The sequence below is a fragment of the Mesoplodon bidens genome, assembly GCF_964165515.1.
Source record: "Mesoplodon bidens genome assembly, chromosome: 14".
In the NCBI taxonomy this organism is placed as follows: domain Eukaryota; kingdom Metazoa; phylum Chordata; class Mammalia; order Artiodactyla; family Ziphiidae; genus Mesoplodon; species Mesoplodon bidens.
The window spans coordinates 71,617,727-71,623,694 of NC_138170.1; the positions used below are offsets into that span (position 1 = coordinate 71,617,727).

At 46.8% G+C, this 5,968-nt stretch overlaps 1 long non-coding RNA gene across 1 annotated transcript; it reads left to right on the plus strand.

Moving 5' to 3' along the window:
• The first annotated feature begins 230 nt into the window (after positions 1–230).
• On the plus strand, positions 231–1,364 carry LOC308627940. Its single transcript, XR_014017472.1, has 3 exons — positions 231–302; positions 869–1,061; positions 1,143–1,364. It is a non-coding gene; the product is annotated as an uncharacterized lncRNA (long non-coding RNA).
• The last annotated feature ends 4,604 nt before the right edge of the window (positions 1,365–5,968 follow it).

Consider the following 5,968-nt stretch of genomic DNA (forward strand, 5'->3'; position numbering starts at 1 on the left):
GCTCCCCTACTATAGAGGTTGGGTGGCTGGGAAAACTGGAGTCCTGGGGGCTGTGGGATCTATAGTCCAAAGTGCCTTTTATCCACACCCAGGCCGTGACCTGGAGGTGCTGTGAGAGGAGAGGCTTTGTCACTTCATGATTCACCGATTGTCCATCCTTCTCTGCTGGAGGACCTTGAAGGAGGCACATGTGTCCAGTTAGGAGGATGCTCCAGGAAGCCCCTAGGCAGTGCCTGTCAAACTTTCCATGTGCCTGTGAAACACCTGGGCATCATGATTCTGCATTCCTAACCAACCTCCAGGTGAGGCTGATGGTGCCCTGAGGACCCCACTCTGGGTAGGAGAGGGTCCAGGGAATTGTGCCATGTGTAGAATGATGTTTGGGCAAGCAGTGCTTCTGTGCAGCTCCCCAGAGCCTGCCAAGGAGGCTGGAAGGATCTGTGATGAGAAGGGTCTGAGTGAGAAGAAAGTATCCCGGAGAATGGCTGTCTGGGGTCTGTGAAGAACACCCCCTCCTGGGCTTCCTTCCACTTACCTTGACTTTGTGCTTTGCGTCTTTGCTCTTACAGATTTGGGGGGCCTCATTATACCTTACACTGGAGCTAGGCGTTTAGACCAATCTGAGGATATAAGCAAGCTGACAGAAGGCATCTGATTGAAAGCCTGGCTTGGAGAGGTGGGGGGATGGGGAGGGCTGGAATACATCTTCAGCTCTTTGCTCCCTACCACGCATCTCAGGTCAAAGCCCAGCTCAGCCTTGTCCCCGCCCCCCCACCATTCTCCTGGGATGCTGTGGAGGAGGACGCCTCCACTCTTGAAAAGGCTTGGCTTCTTGCATCCTGACATGTGCATGTTTTCTGTTTTATAGGAAGAAATGTGTCTTGGCTGGAGGCCCACGTTTCGTTCCAGCACATCCTTTTTACCAAAAGAGCCGTCCCTGGAGCTGCCAACAGTGTTTACGAGGAAGCCATCCAACAATACTTTGGATCTGGGAACGTGGCCTGACCACAGACGTGGCCTTCCCCGCCCCGAGAACCATCCATCCGAAAGCCTGGCACACGGTAGAGTGTCTTTATTTTTACTCCAAAATGTAAAAAATGTAAAGCTGGTTTCTTTCTTTCTTTCTTTCTTTCTTTTAACAGCTGGGAAAACTCCTGTCAGTGGATGCAGTGTCCTTTCCAGATTCAATATTATGCAAACTGCATATCGGCAAATGGAGTAAACAAATATGTCCATGGAGCTTCCTGATGCACAGAGAGATGGGGCCGCCCCAATACAGAGATGCAGACCTGCCGATGGGCACGGGAGCTGCTGAAACTGCCACTCCATCAGCTCTCCTACCATCTCTCTCCTTCCGAACAGAGTCTGAGAGCCTGGGATGATGGGCCACTCGGATGCCCAGCAGCAGGGGACCCCTGGAGTCACGCAGACCTAGGGTGGCTGCGGGTTGGATGGGAGCTCTCATTGGCTGCGGTGGGGACCCACCACCTGGCCAGTCCTGCGCCTGCGCTAAGAGCCCCACCCTCTTCAGTCCCACCCAACCCCCCCCCCAACAAGGCTCTCACCCCCAGGCAAGGCGGAGAAGTTTACGTTTCTTTTTCTCTTCTTTTTTTTTTTTTGAAGTTTACTTTTCAGCTCTATCTCCCCTCTCTGGCAGGCCTGGGCAGGAGGCAGTACCCCATGTGGCCTCTTTTTGGCATAGAGAACTTGGCCAAGTCCCTTTCCCAGCACAGGTTTTAGTTTCCAGGCGTGCAGTGTTAACATGGGTGTGACGGACCCCGGGCTGGCTTCAGCTCTGCAGTCCTTCAGAGTGTAGGATTCCTCTGCGCAATGCTGGGTCTCAACATGCTCCCGCGGCAATAACTTAGTGAGATTAAGTACCTTTTAAATGTTCCCTTCTAAGATGACGAGGAAACAGATTTAAGGGGATTAGACTGTTCTATTGAAAGGTGGGCAGAGAATACGTGGAGAAGCTAGCGTTTAGACCCAGGGCTGTCTTTTCAGAAATCCTGTACTTTCTTTTTTGCAAAATGGCATCATGCTTCCCCAAACACCCCTGCAAGAAAATAAACAAACAAAACAAAGGGACAAGGAGCATCCAAAGGGTACATCTTCAAAGCCTGAAATGAAATCTTTATCCATCTCTCCTCCATGTGTCACCTCCCCTGGCCTGGCTGGTTGAACGTTTTCTCCTGTAGCTTCTGTCCCCTGTCTGTGATGGGGTCGGGAAGGGAGGGGCGGGGTGGAGAAGCTGCCCATCTGCCCTTTTGGGAGAGCTGTATTTCCTGGCATGCTTGTTTCTTTGGACAAGCAGAAATGGGCACGTCCTCTTGCTGGTTTGTGATGAAGCAAGGGTCGCTTCTCACCACTAACAACCTCATGGAGTTTGGTGTTGCAGAAACAGTTGCTCAGGCAGACTAGGTTCAGTTGCTACCAAATATCCTTGAAGTCTCAGAATTCCTGAGAACAAAGATTTGCCTCCATGCTCGCTGGGTCCCTGATAAATCGGGCATGTCTGTCCTTGTTTCAGAAGGGAGATGAGTTCTGAGGTGTCAAGAGGAAATGGCCCTGTACCCAGTTTCATGTCCCGAACGGGGCCCCTGGTGCCTGGGATGCTGTGTTGCTGAGCAGATGGCAGTGTCATGGGCATGCTTCTGGTGGAGAAAAGATGGAGATGAAACTGCATACCCCCTCATGTTGGCAGCTTTGGAGAGCCTTGGCCAGCTCTTCCAGGGGAGGTGCTGAGGTGAGAGGTTAGTTAGGGCACAGGAGCAACAACCCAGGCCAGAGCTTCCTGTGTTCAGCAGTTAGACACTTTTCAGTGCAGGTTGTTGATGAACTGGTTATCTGTGATCTGATTTTTAGCACCTAGCATATATCTGATATTTCATGTAGGTTTTGATTATTGGGTTATAGAAGTTTTCAAATATTTCCTCTTTCTAGAGTTGCATCAACTCCATTCTTCCTAGTGGGAAGATGGGGAAATAAATCAACCAAAATATTCTTTGACCAATCACCCTGCCCATTCAATGTTCAGATGCCTATGCCAATCAAATCTCCCCAGAATGTCCCAGGTAATACATTTTGAGGGTTATCGTCAGGCTACCTTTTTTGCTTCCCCCCTCTCTCGCTCTCAACCTTCTGAAATATAGCGTAGGGACCCTTGTAACAGAATATGTCAATGAATGTACTTAATAAGTGGTTAGTATGTGCAGCTGCCAAAATTTGTGGTCTTTTGCACCTTTTATGTGGCCTACGATGGCAGGATATGTGGTGAATGTTCTTGTGCCTCCCACTGCTATATGTTTGCTCCTTGGAGATGGCTTTTCAACACTGTTTCAATGCCTCTCCCATCCATGCAGCATGTGGCAGACAGATTCTGAGGTAATTGACCCTCCATGGTCCTGATCTCCTGTTTGTGTCCTGTATAATACCTTCCTCTTGAGTGTGTGTAGGGGGACCTGACTTGCTTCTAACCAACTGAATATAGCAAAAGTGATGGATGTCACTCTTATGATTACATTGCATTATATGAGACTTTGTCTTACTAGCAAATTCATTCACTGTTTTGATGAAGTAAGTGGCCATTTTGGGAAAGTCCACCTGGGCCTCTCTGAATGGTGGGTGACCTCTAGGAGCTGAGGGCAGCCTCCAACCATTAGCCAGCAAAAGCTGGGGCCCTCAGTCCTACAGCCACAAGGAAATAAATTCTTCCAGTAAACTGAGTGAGCTTGGAGTCAGGTTCTTCCCCATTCAAGCTTCTGGATGAGAACACAGCCTGGCTAAAACCTCAACTACAGCCTTATGAGACCCTGAACAGAGGACCCAGCTAAGCCACACCCAGACTTTGACCCACAGCAATAGTCAGATAATAAATGTGTATTGTTCACGGTTGCTAAGTCTGTGATAATTTGTTATGCAGTAGTTGAAAATGGACACACAACACTCAGAAGTTCCTGGCCACCTGCATCGTAAGAGAGATTCAGTGCTGTTCCTCTAAAATCTCCTCTATGTCATCCAAGACATGTCCTCTGTGTGCTCCTGAAAATGAAAAACTTGATGATTTCCTGGAGAGAAATACCAAATACCACCGGACTTACGTTTATAGTCGTTAACATCTGCGTCTGTAGGCTAATGTCTTTCCTGAATTCCAGATCCTAATGCCTACTAATATATCTTCGCTTGGTAGTTCTACGTCAACATAAAAATGTCCCAAACTTGGGCTTCCCTGGTGGCGCAGTGGTTAAGAATCCACCTGCCAATGCAGGGGACACAGGTTCGAGCCCTGGTCCCAGAAGATCCCACATGCCGCGGAGCAACTAAGCTTGTGTGCCACAACTACTGAGCCCGCGTGCTGGAACTACTGAAGCCCATGCACCCTAGAGCCCGTACTCTGCAACAAGAGAAGCTACCTCAAAGAGAAGGCCATGCACCGCAACGAAGAGTAGTCCCTGCTTGCCACAACCAGAGAAAGCCCATGCGCAGCAATGAAGACTCAATGCAGCCAAAAAGAAGTAAATAAAATAAATTTTAAAAAATGTCCCAAATTCAACTCCTCATCCTCCATATTTGCTTCTTCTCCACTGCTTTTTGCCTTAAGAAATGGCACACTTCCCCTGTCAGCCTAGATCCTCACGTCTTCCCAATGGTTCCCTGAGATGGCCCTTGGATCAGAAGCCCTATTTCATGTCTGGAGTGGAGACACATTGCAAGGCTCTGTAAGCCCTGGGCCTTTGTAAATTGTCCCTTGGGCTTCTGGGGGGCTATTGTCCTTGTCTCCACGGCCAAAAGGAGTCTTTCACCTGGGAGGTAAGAAGTCCCAAGCTCCAGGCCAGGATAATAAACCAGACAAATTGCAAAGGTACTGGGTCCTGGAGGCTCTCAGGGTTTTTCTCAGATTTTCTCCAAACAGTCCTATATCCTCTGCCAAGGATATGTGACTCCCTGCCCTGCCTTTCCAGTCTATTAAACCTAGGCTATTAAGGATTCAGAGAAATCATATACAAATTTCCTCCTATGTTAAATGACATTTAAGTTAACATCCAAAGTTACAAAAAAGATTTATTTAGTAAGGAATGTTCTCACATCCTTACTAAGCCTCAGTGTAGATGTGACTACCCTTGACAAGTCAAAGGTTAAAATGTCCCTCTGTCTCTGCAATATTTGTCAGGATTGAGTCCTAAGAGTTGCATTTTCAAATGCCTCTAATGAAAAGGGGGTATCTGTTCAGATGAAAAGGCAGAGGTGCAGAAACAGAGACTATGCTTGTCCCTGAAGAAGTGATACAAGATGACTGAGAAATGTCATTTGAGAGAAGGGGAAGGACCAGCCCCACATTAAAAAGTAAAAGGAATAGGAGAAAAAACAAACCATGAAGTCAGTGTATAATTATAGCTGATGCATGTATCATGTTTTACAATGCAGTGCTTGGATGATTAAGCAAAGAAACATCAGGATAGGAAACCTAAGATGGAGCCAGAAACAAGGTCATTGCTGAACTTGTATGCTGTGAGTTCTACAATATTTGATGGACATGGATGTTTGGTCCTCAGCAGCCACTACAGACTGGCAGTCAGGTGAGTACAGCTGTTTGCTCAGTTGGGGTCCTCAGTTCAGACTAGTGTTCTCTGAGAACATCTTTGCTTCTTCCCTAAACTGTTGTCAAAGGAGAAACTAAAACCATTTAAAACTACTTATTTATAAAAATGTCTTACATTTTACGTACAATTTATTCTTGAGTATATTATATATTTCGTGGACATTTGAGATTTATTTTTCCATTATATTCTCTAACTGTCTAATGCTGGCATAGAAAGTAGTCATTAATTTCTAAATAATTATTTTTTAAAATGTGTAATAACTTCTCATCTACCCAGTCATCTAATCCTCAAACAGTAATAATTGCACCTTCTTATTTCTTGTGGCTAAAGATTTTTTCTTTTCTTTTACCTTATTACACTGTCTAGAA